The sequence below is a fragment of the Dryobates pubescens genome, chromosome 13 (assembly GCF_014839835.1).
Source record: "Dryobates pubescens isolate bDryPub1 chromosome 13, bDryPub1.pri, whole genome shotgun sequence".
Taxonomy (NCBI): Eukaryota; Metazoa; Chordata; class Aves; order Piciformes; family Picidae; genus Dryobates; species Dryobates pubescens.
In genome coordinates, this window is record NC_071624.1 from 14492359 (window position 1) to 14506215 (window position 13857).

A 13857-nucleotide genomic window follows, 5' to 3' on the forward strand; every position below is an offset into this window, starting at 1 on the left:
CTTGGGATGTCAGTTTTAAAACTTGCCATTTAACTGCTCTTATACAACATGTGCATGTTAAGTAGGGTAGCAGAATAACAGTGAAATTGCTCACCTAGGTCTGCAGATAAATTACCATAATTAACTGCTTCTTCCTATGAATTGCATCTAACGAGGGCTTTGCTGTTGGCTGAAAATAAATTGCATAATGCATTACTGTTGACTAAATTATTTACATACCTTAGAGAGGAGATGGTATAAAAAGTCTTCAAAATAAGTGCTAGACCATTATGAAAATGAAATGGGGTTGGGGATAGGGAAAAAAAGAAAGATTCATAGCTAGAACATGGTGTAGCCTGCCTTCTCCTGGGTCACTGAAGAGCGCTGTATCCTCTTTGCAATATTGTGTGTGACTTCATGGTTACATATTTATTGCGTTGCATAATGTAAACATGAAGAAAGCAGAGTTAGGTCTGTGCATTCAGCCTTGGGCCTGCTCTTAAGAAGAGTGCATCTGTGTGCTTATAAATTGCTAAAAATGACATCTATTTTTTCTGCTGCATAACTGTGGTCCCAAGATGTGCTCAGTCCGAAGTAAAATGTGAGTTAACAAAATCAATCGTAAGCCAAACTGGACAATTTTTGACCTGCTTGCTGTTCTCTGTTTACCTGCGAAGCATCATTGTGACTATTGTATTGTGAGATGATTCAGGATTTCTAAGCTATATTCATGGCTTATTTTTCTTAATGTCTCATTTAGCCCAAAAGTATTCTAAAAGAAGAGTGTTTGGTGTCCTGTTTTCATCATGTGGAACCCTGTTTATTTATACTTATTATATAATAAGGGACGGTTTCACTATATAGAGACTACTTATATTTACTTACCAGGAGAATCATACGTTAAATGTGTGTGAGCTACTTCATGCAAGAGCACTGGCAGCACCAAAATAACAGCAAGTGACTGAAGAAGTGCTCAAGCTAGAGCTGGTGATGTGTGTCAGAATTGGCCAAAATAAGGCTTGTCGTAGCTTGCATTTTCCATGGGTGAAAACCAGTCTGGAGCTGCAGACCCTGATTTCCTGCTCTTCTTGTGTTTACTTTTGTCAGGAGCTTTGATTTGGGCCTAATCTCAGCAGTTGTTGACAAAATACAAAACTACGTCTTGTTCCCTTCTTAATGGAGAATGTCAGGGCCGTGTGTGTAGGGCTGTCCGTCCCTTTGCCCCATTGCAGAGCTTTGCTAGTGAGAGGTGATGACTTGAGGGGGATGAAGTAATCTGCAAGTGGAGTTACAGCCCTTACAGAAATTCAGTTGTTTATGCAATTGCTTAGGGTTGTGATCCCAGTGGAAATGTGGTGGCAATGGAGAAAAGCTTTTTAAAACCAATGAAACCTGGGAAATTGGATCACATTTGTTTCTTTTTTTTTTTTTTTTTTTTGTAAGTAGGCTGAAATATTTCATGATAAGGTTTGTATGAAGTAGACTCCTTTAGTTTGCCAAATTAGCTGGACTAGGTCAGCAGTCACGTTGATAACAGCAGGGAAAACTTAGTAAGGTTTGTTTTTTTTTTTTTACCTACTAAATTTTTTTCTTGAAAAGCTTTATTTCCTGTTTGAGAACATTTGCTTGAAGTTTGGAAAATATGTGACCTTTGTGTCAGGGGTGGGGATATTTTTGGTTTTGTTTTGTTTTGGGGTTGGTTGGGGCTTTTTTTTTTGGTGTTGGGTGGAGCTATTCTGCAAAACACGAGTCTGACCCAGGCGTAGCACTTTTCTCAACTGCTCAGGCTAGTGAATCACTTGCTGTAGAGAGGGGTGTGTGTGATGCTATGAAAAGCTGTAAACGACAAAACACCACTAATTGGTACACAAGCTAAAGGTAGCAGGATAAGATTTGAAATAAATTCTCTTCATGTTCATCTAACGTTCAGGGCATACATAGTAAATTGTGACAAAACATTTTTTTAGTGAGAGGATTGGCTGGTACAGTGAAAAACTCAAAAATATGGCTGACCTGGATGGATGCTTCCCATTCATTTTCTCCAACATTTCAGAATGCTTGCAAACCTACATTGTCGCAAAATATAGTTTATAGCAATAAGTGATAGACACTACTACAACCCTGTGCCCTGTTTACATATCTAGACAATGGTCCACATTTAATTTACAGAAACAAATTGGAGATTGTGTGAAAAAAAGTTAAGAGATTATGGTGAACAGAAAGGGAATCTATCTGCTTGTGGTTAATACAGTCCTTCAGACATACAGTGAATCCTGAAGGCACTGCTGAAGGGCAGAGCCTTTTCTGCTGTCCTTCTCCTGTTGTTTGTCACTGAACCTCTGAGCTGTTATTTAGGAGACAGGGATGATCAGAAAGGACAGCAAAGACCTTGGAAACACTCTGCCAGAATCTGAAATTTGAACTGGAGTGTTGCAAATGCATATTTCCATGCTGAGGACTGGGAGAGGAGACCTGGCTGAAAGAGTATAGAGGAAGGGGAGGAGATGCATTTCTCTTTCTTTCTTTTTCAAAGCATTTCCTGGAACTAGTCTCTGAGCGCTGGTGACATGGATACATTGAGTTCAGTGCCCTGCTTTAACATGGTAGGAACTTAACCAACTTCCTATTTCAGTTTGTTAACAATCAACTGGTTAATGGTCATGAGTGCTTTACAGAATGCTGTCTGTTGATGTGGCACTGCTTACTGCCTGTGGGACAGGGATCTGTCATCATTCTGCTCACCCAACAGGGCTTATCTCTACTTGATCATGTGCAGTTACAACCTAAGTGGAAAAAAAAAAAAAAGAAAAAAAGTGAGGCAGTGGCTGAGTGGATGGAGAGATCAAAATGTGCATGAAAGCACAGGTGTTAGAGTGTCTGGGAAGAAGAGTGATCATTTCTATGACCTCTATCATAACTGTCTTTAAGTTCGTTTGGCTTTTTGGTTGGTTGAGTGAAGATTTTTTTTTTTTTTATGTCACAGAAAAGGTTGAAGAGAGAGGTCTCAAAAAAAGTGAACAAATTCTGTGGAAAGCCTTGGGGCAGTGAGAACCTATTATGAAGCATGAGTAGAAGGGGCAAGGCTTTATTTTTAGGGTATAATTATAGGTACGGAACAATTGTAAATTTGCAGGTGAGAAAACACTCTGCTTTGCATCACAGCCTGCTAAATCCCAGTTGAGCAAGGGTGGAATTTGTCTTGGCTAACATCTGTTCCTTTCTGGAATAAGTGGCTTTAGAAGAAGGCATGAAATTTGAATATGATTTCTGTTTACCTCAATCTGTCTCTCTCTTTGTGTTTTCAAAACTCATTTTATTTTATTAGACTCAAAAATACAGGCTACCTATGCAAGCTGCTGGCTCCTTACATAAGTAATCATACGATAAATACAATTAGATTGAACTTCAGCAATATTGAAATCACTTCCATAGGAAGTTGGCTGACTGCCCAGACATCTGACATCATCTAGGAACCACACACTCAGTCATGGACAAATGTCTTTGGCACAGCCCTTTGAAAGTCACTGTGGTTGGGATCTGAATGGAAATAAGCTCTAAAGTCTGAGTGTTTACACCTAATGCCTTCCCAGGCATCTCCTTAGATACCTTCCTGCATACGTCTGAGTAGCCCTGCTGTCCACACACACACAGGGAGAGGAGCAAGGCCACTCCTTAGCCATTAAGCATTCCTTCATATACTACACTAAGTTTCCATTCAGTCTTCCAAGCTCTTGTTATGTGGTGTAATACTATGGGATAAGGACTCGGTTGTGGCAAACATAATTCTGGTAAACAGAGACGAGGAATGATGTCTCATTAGAAAATGTAGTGTGGCAATAGAAAAATCATGTTTATTACCAGTTCTGGAGTTGTATAAATATAGATGCTAGACATCTGCTGGGTATTGCTTTAGTGGAAATACTGAAATTGCTATTACTCAAGTTAATAAATCCTGGAGCTAGGAAGGAAAGTAGTGGAGTGATAGGTAGAAGCAAGGCAAATGAAATGAGCAGTGGGAATGAAAAGTCTTTTAAATATATTTTCAGAGGGAGGTAGTTGTCTAACAACATTCAGGTTTTTAGGATTTTATCTGCTTATGCTTGTTGAAAGGGCATGACAGAACAAACTGGACTACTGAAATCCTTACACCAGGCCATTAATTATACGTTTCCTTTAGGTGATGAGTGTATGTTGTACTGGTGGTAGTGAGCTGCATCTGCAGAGCAACTGTTGTCCAAACAGTGCAGAGCTCCCTGTATTATTGCATCGGTTGTGGAGCAATTCCCAAACTGGAGCGCTTTTTGTCTCCTCATTTGAGGATTTGATCTTGAAAGACCATTAGTGCATATGATACAGTGGGAGTTGGGTTTTTGGTGGGTTTCTGTTTTGGTTTTTTGTGAGTGCATCTCTGTAAAATTCTCAAAAGGAAAAAAAAAAAAAAAAGGCTGGTTTTGGGTAGTGCAGTTCTGAGCTACAAAGGAGTCGAGTCATCATCTAGATTTAAATCTAAGAGTAATTTATGAGCTGTCTATGCTGTCAAGCTGTTGAGCAAATAAAAGGCCAATATATTGAAGAATATTACAAATTTTCTTTCACTGGAAAATATAGACAGACATCTCTCCTATCAAAATTGATCACTGGTGGCCTAAACAAGGTACTAGTGTCCCCAGTGTGACCAAATACATGTTCTTGCAGAGTCACTGGTTTTACCAAATGGAGAATGTGAGAAGTGGAATGTGCAAGCTCCACAGATGTTTTTCTTTTTAACAGTAAAGTTGATTGGAATGAAGTGAAACCTAGATACTGAATCAGGTGTACTCCAGACTGGCTTGTTAGAGTTGTTTGGTTATTTGGTATTTCAGTGGTGTGTGTGTTTGTGTGGGCTTTTGTTGGGTTTTTTGTTTGTTTTGTTTTTCCCTCTCCCCCTAAACTGTGCCTTACTCTTTCTGTCACAGTTTCACATCTTGTCTTCTGTTTACACCACTAGATCTTTATCTACTATAATTATCTCCTAAAATTTGCAAGTTACTCTGTTGAACACCACCTATCTCTCATTGCATGAATTTGTATTCAGGATTTTTTTTCTTGTTTAGCAAAAAACATAATAGTGTTTTTCATTCAAACTCTTCCCTTCTCTCTCTTGTGTTGGCTTTCCTCGATATAATCCATTCCTGGTTTAATAACCTGCTCCCCCAACTCATCCAGCTTTATCCAAGTCTAGTACCAAATCAAATTCTCTGTAGAGCATCTACCAGTTCATATGATTTTTTTTTTTCCTTAAGGTTATTGTTAGAAATTGTATAATAAAAATCGATTGTGAACAACTCAAGCTGGAGGAGCAGGGCAGGAATTTTTTTGATCCCCGAATCCTCCTATCTTGAGCTTTCTTTTTCAAAAGATACATTTTTACAGTGTGTATTTTGAGGTGGAAAAACTGTAACATTTTGGATCCTGCCCAAACATACCAGAGAGCTCTGTGACTTCCTGGCTGCAGGCTGGATGTCTGCTTTGATGTGCTGTGGGCACAGATGCTGATTTGTGCGTGTGTGTAAGTGAAATACTTGCATTCTGTTTAACTTGAAAGGTGGAAATTACTCCAGTATTTAGTAAACCAGTATGAGTACTGGAATGCTGGTGGCATGGGAAGACTGAGGGACTTCATTATTTATGGGGTAACTTTTATTTTGTGGTTTACTGTATTGACTTAAAATTAATTCAGTGCAAGGTTCCTGTGAAATTGCTTTGTATGGAAAAATTATTTATTTTACCTTTTAATCAAATGTCCCATGATGGGCATGCAAATAATTGGAATGAATTATATGCAAATACTTGTTTAAATAGTATGGAAATATAAATGTGATGTAATTAAAAAGCCTGGACTCGCATCAGTGTCCCTAGGCAGAGTCCTTGCACTAGCGGTTTTCAGCTGCATTTGCCCGTGTCCTGCTTTCCCTCTGTTCAGTGGGAAGTTTAATGGCAATTTGGATCAAGCAACCAGAGTGACCCTTTGTGTTAGAAACATGACCTGGATTGTCTTTCTAGTATCATGAGGATTTTCTAAATACCTGGAGAAGAGAATACTGTTATTGTTGCTGCCTGGATTTAAGACCTCAGATGGTTTAAATCTGTAACTCTGCTGGGCTCAGAAAGATGATTGACTTCTCTTTGGTTATGGACAGAGCTGCAGCTCTGATCCCTCCTTTTCAGCAAGGAAGAAGGCAAAATCAGGGTGTCAAGATGGGGCTTGTTATGCAGTGAACTCTTATTTGAATTTTGATATGCAGAGGAGTAAAGAAGTCTCTGTAGGACCCTGGTTCATAGGAGAAGCATTAAACTGAAGCCCGATCTGTGCCTTTCTCTAGTTATCTCCTGGTTCCTTGCATCACTGTTTTCTGAAGCTCAAGATAATGTCTTGTCTTCAAGTGATATTAATTGTCTTACATGTATTGAAGTGTAGATCTGACTCTGACCCAGAACAATTGATCTTTTAAAATCAGACTTCACTTCTTATGAAAATAAGTGGCTCCCAGAGGAGAAAGGACTTCTATGTTCATTTATCGCTTGTGGTGATGAGGCATACTTCATAGCTTAAGAAGTCCTATCTTGTATTGACTTTTTCTGTCTCCCAAGTTCATGCTGACAGTGTGATTGGCTTTGATCCCAGCCTTTACTAGAAGAAAATCTTGTAATGGTTTGGGTGGCTTGTGGACAGATCTGATAAGAGATAGTTTCTTATATTTGGTGAGCAGATCAGGCTGGAATTGACAGTAGCACAAATTGATGTGCATTTTAGGCATGGAAAGAGTAAGGTATCATTGCAGGGAAGACAACTCATAGGAAGACTTGAATTGACTTGGGGAATGGCCCTGGAGTGAGAAACTATTGAACTAAAGGCTGTGAAGATTGATCTTGTGGGGGTTATTGCTGGAGGATATGTGAAACATTTTACTTTCATTAAACTAAACTGTATTTGAGTGTTTTCTGACTTATACCTTATCTCTACAGCACAATTGAAGGAAATTACTTTTTGTCCTTTTGGATTGCAGTGGGTGTGTCTGTTTAATGGCCTTTTTTTTTTTTTTTTTTTTTTTTTTTCAGTTGAGAATGAATGGTCCAGGGTGATTACTTCAGTAACATGGAGTACACAGGTTTCAAAGTGGGAAGGGAAATTCTCAGCACTTGTTTGCTCACAGTGGACTTAGTTGAGAAGAATGTTTAATGGCTTCATTGAAAACTGTTGAGAGCTAGGGGAATATTTGCTTAAGTTGATTCACCACATTCATTTCTAGATGACATTGGGTAACATGGGTACACAGGATACACGGTAGTTTCACTGTTAGATGTGGACTAGTGGATTTTTTTAAAGAGTGATCTTCCCCAGCTGAAAGGCAGTGTGTAAGATTGGTTGCTCACTTGTCAGAATTCTAGAGAATATGTGAGACAAAGTTGCTGTTGTAGAGGAGTATTTCTGGAGTGAATAAGCTGGGGTGGTAATTTTTGTCTGATATTTTGGAAGTTTTCTTGTCTTCATCCTCACTGAGCTGGACAAAATAGTGCAATTTTAAGGCAAAAAGTGTAAAGCTGTTTGGGAGCTAATGTGTTGTGTTACTCAACAGCAGCCTCCAATCATTGAGTGTTGCAGTCGTAGTCCCGTGCTTCAATTACTGGAGATTAAAATAAGTGTGTGTTTTTGTGGGAGAGAATGTCTGGTGCTCTGTATTTGATATGTGTTCCTCATAGCATATTTTTCATCTGTATATGTAGTTTCACACCTAGGTGCATTACAAATGTAATGCTTCAGAGAATATGTGATTGGAGTTGCAGCTCTGTTTAAAGGCAAGTGGCTTCTGGTGGTCTTTCTGTAAAAAGCGGGGAACAAGCTGCATGGAAGCTGGTGCAAATTTGGAGGCTGCAATGTGACTTTGTGTTATCCTGGTTACCTGCTGTTGCAATTTGAGCTCCTGTTCATTAGAGTGTTCCCTTTTTTGTTTTTTATTTAATTGAGGAAATGTGGGTTTGTTTTGTCATGGTAGTGAAAGCAAAATCTCAGGAGGCCATGCTGATTGGCTGCAGTTATTTGTGCTAAATTCAGAATGAAATTTACCTTCCTTTCTCAATGAGCAAGAGGGCAAGAATTCAGTACTGATCGAGACCAGATTTCTCTTCCTATATCATCATCAGTTATGACTTGAGGGTGTCAGTTTACCCAATGAATTAAGAAAAGAATAGTGGCTGGAGAAGTGTGGTTCAGACAATGAATCTTTGAATTGTTTAGCCCAGCACATGAAGCATTGTGTTTGTGTGCAGGAAACTGAATTAGTTTTCCTTGCTTGTGATTTTGAGTCCTGGGCTGTCTTGTGCCACAGCGTGTTATACGAGACAAGATGTGTTCATTCTTGATCAGTGGTGACTTTGTTTCATTTAATTGATCTTTGTGTTCCTGGAAATTGTAAGGTTTGAGTTTGCAGTAGGAGATTTTTGGTATTTTTTTTCCTGCTACCTTGAACAACAGCTGTGGACAGCTGTAGTTTCAGAGGGCATATATTTAAGAACCCCAGATTTCTACAGCTCTAACTTCCTGCAACAGTTGCTCTTACTACGTGGCCAAATTGACAATCTCATTTGCATTCTCTATCCTGATTTTAGTCTGATGTGAAGTTAACCAAACTACCTAAAACCCCCAACAAAGCTAGACTTATGCCAGGGCTCCGTATTCATGCTATTGGGTGAGTTGGCAGTGTGCTTTGAGTGCCTTATTTCCAAGAAATCAGCATGATCGATACGCTGCCTTTGGAGGAGAGGTAGTGGCTGATCAAACCTGGCCTGCTCCACCTCACAGCTGGTCCTTTTGGGCTTTTTTGGTACAAATTCAGTCTGGGAGCATAGTTCTGTACCATCTCCCTTTTTTTTGTGTGTGGCAGATTGCTGTGGTATTTCATGATCAGTGGAAAGAGCCCTTGACCTGGTTCAGCTGCAGTTCTCAATGTGGTTGCAGAAAGAACAGAAAAAAGCTCACATTTGTGGCAAAACAACCCCTTTGCAATATGAGGAACAGTATTTGTCCTTGTAAGAATTTCAAATTGCAGCACAGAGAGTGAGGAGAAACAGTCTCTGGTAGCTATTTCTGGACCAGGATGTCGTATTTCTTTACTATTCTTCTAAAGCTATTCTGTCTTAAGATACAAAAGGAAAGAGCATGTTGAAATTTGTCCTTCCAGGCTTATGGTGGACCAATCTACTTCTGTGAATTTGGGGGTGCTGGGTGAGATGTATTTTACAATTGCAACTATTTGGTCACATACTCTAGATCTTGTTCCTTAGTGTTCTCAGCATGGTGGTAGCCTGTGGTCCCAGGCTCTAAGACTCCAGGCTCATGTGGATTATCTGGTGTCCTCTGAAGCTCCACAACAGCTGAAACAACTTCCTTTACACTTGAGGATAAGTGAGAGAAAGGTTAATAAAGAAACAAACCCTGTGATGTTTTCTGATGTGAACTTCTGACATAAGAGTGCACAGTTACAGTAATTTTAAAGAAATGGAAGTTATTTTGTGTGAATGGCGGACTCTTGTGTCTCTGTATGATTTCCTTACTGATCCCCTGTTGGCAATCGCAATCTGTCCTTCAGGCTTGCACTTAATAGGTGAGTGTTCGCTGCATATTCTCCTCCTAACTACTGCAGGCACTTGTTTCCTCCTGTATGGCCTGTGGTACTTGTAGGTTTGCCTCTGGAGTGAGGAAATGAGTAGTCATTAAACCAGGGGAAGCTCAGAACAGTTTGCTTTAGGCAGCTTATTGCAAGGTTGTTTAATATTATTTTTGCTCTGAACAAAGCCACGACAGTACAAAAGCTCTAAAGGCCTTTTCCTCACTACTGTTACTTGTTTCTTTCATAATTCTTACACCCCACCCCACCTCCCCACCCCCCCCTGCCAGGTTATATTATGCAATTTGGGGGCTGTTATCTTACCATAGATACTGCTTTAGCAAAGATGAAAATAGTAACCTGAGTAATAACGTATGACAGGGATGGCACTGACACCTTCACTGGATCAGGATATGAAGTTCTCTCACTCTCCTGTTTAGCAGTGGGATAGGTGATGTCAACCTCTCCTCTGTTTTGGCACTAAATCCAAGCTGGGCTTTCTCCCATGCCTGAAGCATTCAACTGCTCTGTGCAAATGTGCTATGTGTTACCCCATGGTGTCTGCTGGGCTGTGCTTGCTGGTCAATTGCACAGCTTGGGGGCAAACTGTGTTCATTTAAACAGCAGGCAGAGCCAGCCACTGTGTGGTTAGGAGCAGCACTTGGCTTCACTGGACTTTGAACTACTGATTCTTGCATCATGATGTTTGGTGTCTTTAGAGGTGAAGAACAAGTGGTTGTAAGGTGAAACCCAATTGCTTGGGGTTGCAAGACTTGGTCTGAGAAGGAGAAAAAAGTGACACTAGCCACCCAGGGGAAAAAGCAGGGTGGTATCAGGCATTTGGGGTGGCAAGATTTGAGAAAAAAGGAAATGGCAGCAAAGGCCTGGGAGGAAAAATGGTTGGAAATCATCAAGGCAGTAGACAGAGGTGGTGGAGGGTGAGTAGCTGGCAGAGGAGAAGCTTGTTTCAAAATGACTGGGACCATTTGGTTTATGTTAACACATTCTACTTCACAGTTTGGGAGGAGTGCAAATAAACTAGGTCATCTCATGCAAGTCTTGTTAAGAGAAACATGAAAAAATGGCTAAGTGTAGTAACTGTGGGAAACATCAAAGATAAAATTATTTGAATGATTTTATAATTTTTGAAATGATTATTTTTATTGGATGTGCAATGTTAACTTAGTGAGGCAGCATGGGTTTTATTTTCCTTGATGCTATAGTTAATGATCATCTTGTTCCTTCTAGAGACTGAAAAATAACAGTGGTTGAGTGTGGCTAGGGCTTTGCAAATATCCATGACTCAGTAGGTAGTAGCTCTTTAAAGAAATGAGAGACATCTCAGAAAAGGAAATAAAATTATTTAACCATAAAGCAGTGAAGCTATAAAACCTTTTAGTGTGTTTACCAGAGTTCTTATAGATTCACACTCAAAGAAAGAAAACCAGTACTAGAAATCTCATTAATTCCTGTCTCGGTCAACTTCAAATCTGTATAAAAAATGGATTTTCTGACTTCAAGTGAAAAATATGAATTTATTAGGATGTGCTGTGGGGATCATGTGGAAGTTGTTCATCTAGTGAATTAATGGAAGCCTGTGTGTTGAACTTCCACAGCCATTCCCTTTTGCTGCGCATAGCAGGAACTTCTTCACCCTTTTCCTGCTTTTGCAGAAAAAGGCACTGGACCAGGAAGCAGATTTGGCTCTAACAACGGTTGCATTAGAGCTACTACCAGAGCGTGCAGTAACCAAGTCTGTGGCTTCCTTGCAGGTTTCTGGTTTGTCACAGCTACCTTGTCATCCTCAGTAAAGTTCAACCCTTGAGAGATAATTTAATTCTTTCTTCACAGTAGTAAGACAAGGCGCGGAGACTGAACCACCATAGCAGCCGAGGGAGGATTTGACAGTCTTCAGTATCCCTCACTGTCCTTTCCCTTCTGCTGCCGTGGGCGATACAGAGCATCTCTTCCCCAGAGCAGAAATTAGTAGTGCTGACACCTTTGTTTGTGTACTGGACTCAGCATCTTACGTCCTTGAGTTAGAGCAATTCCAGAAGCCTGTACTGCTAAATGAGAAAACAAGCTTAACTCTGTTTTAAGGCTTTGCTAGAAACTTAGTGAAGTGTCTGCTTGGGTTCACAGGTAAGGTTATTTCTGCAGTCAGAATCAGCAGTGGAAATGTAGTCTCTACTTTGGGTGGGAGGAACCCAGCAACAGCTGAGTGAGTGAAGGGAGAGGCTTATAAAATTGGGAGCATTAGGATAAAAGTAATCAGGGAGTGATTTTTGTTACTCTAATGCAAAGGCTAAAGGCATCAAGCGAAACTAGAAAGTGATGTCCAAAATAAACACAATCAGATGTTTTTTTCCTAGAATATTCCTGCAGAGTTCTTTGCCTCAGAACATGGTAACACTAAAATTCAAAATGCCATTATATATATTCATGGAAGAAAAATTCACTTGGAGCCACTGAACAGTTTTTGTAGTTGGCATGGAAAAGGAGGCTTTTGAAAAGGGATTCAAAGGAGGCTGGTAAATTTGGGAGCACCTCTTATAACGAGCACTATGTGAGAAAGCATGCTGATTTGAAAATATATCAAGTGTATCATTAGCCCTTCGGAGGCAGCTGAAGGTAGCTTTTTGGTACCAAATCAGTGATAAGCAAAGTGAAAGGCCCTTCTGAGCTATTAAAAGAGAAACCTGTTAACTGTGAGGTATTAAAAAGTGAAGCTGATGAAGGATGTGTGGCAAGACAATCCTTTTCAGAAGGATCCCAGGTGGATCTGAGTGGAGCAAATTTTCTATTGCCAGGACCAGCATAAGCTCAAGCATAAGATAATGAAAGTCTAGATAAGAATTTCAGTTCTATGGATGGATAAGTCATGTTTTAGAAGTGTTATGCAGAGAGAATTTAGATATAACCTAGTTAAATCTACAGTCTACATAAAGATGGAGGCATATGGACCACTAAAACAGTGTGTGTTTTTTAATGAGTGTCACTGATGTTTTTCGTATTGTCTATATATATGTACCGGAGCTTTTTGAAGATGTGCAGCCACAGCCTCTTAGTCTATGAAAACACTGTCAAAGAAAGAATACTTTTGGGTTTTATTGTCATTTGCTTAAAGTATAAGGAGCTCAGGAATGTGCAGTTCGACTACAAGAGGCAAAATGGTTTTGCTTTTCTTTGTGATTATTTAAGCAGTAGATGTTCTGATTGTGTAGGCTTAGTTAAGAGGATTTCTGCTGAAGAGCAGTGGAAATTCATTGATGGTATATGCCAGCTTTTCAGCTAATATTCCAAGTATATGCTTTAATTGACCTTTATTCTTCCAAAGTGGTCCTTATATCAGACTGTTGTGGTCTGCCCAGTATTGCTCAGGTATGTGTCGCAGGTTCTTTTTTGAAACCTTTATTTATGAATGTTTAAGATATTTTTAATTTCTTCTATGTTAGGAGATTTGTGTTTTGCTGTGGGAAGAGATTTTATTCTAAGTGGATATTTAAAGAAAAGAGATGAATTTTGCAGGCATTTCAAAATTCTAGGAACACTATAAACATCATCCTGCCAAATTTAATCTGCATTAACCTCAGGTTGTGGTTTAAACTGTAGTTTTTAAGAGAATACCTTTTAACAACTCTGAACTTGACTTTTGTCTGCATAAATATTAGAAGCCTTGTGCTTGTACATCTAAAACATGTCACTTAGTTCAGAAAATTGTATAATGAACATTAACTTTGGAATATTAGCCAGATGGATTGGGTTGAAGGTAGGGCTGCTGTTCAAGCTTGGGAAGACTTTCATGGTAAAGTTTCTTGCCTCTCTTTTCCCACCAGATGCTGATGATTTAGCTTTCTCTTTGTGCAGCTGCTGTTTTGTTCTCAGCAGAAGATAACTGAGGAGGGGGGCATCAGTTGCAGTGGGGATTTCAGGGCTCTTTACATCCCCTGTACGCATTGTTTTTCATGCTTTTGAAATGTGCTTCTCTATGAAATATTTAGAAGTGTGTGTGTGCATCTATCCATCTATATAAAATAATGTGTTTATATGAATGTCTTTCTTGGATAGATTCGCTTTGGTTTGGGCTAGAAATAGCAATTATGTGTTCACAAATTGCCTATTACGTATGCCCAGTATACAGTTTCCACAGTGGATTTGTGACAGTGTGCCTAGTTCTGAGCACGTTTGAGCATGTGCTTCTCTCCAGCACATTTGGATTTTTGCATGCAGAAAT

General features: G+C 39.6%; 1 protein-coding gene across 6 annotated transcripts in view; it reads left to right on the forward strand.

Moving 5' to 3' along the window:
• Window positions 1–13857, forward strand: part of TBL1XR1 (TBL1X/Y related 1) — a 114907-nt gene that overhangs the window by 15439 nt on the left and 85611 nt on the right. The window lies entirely within an intron of this gene.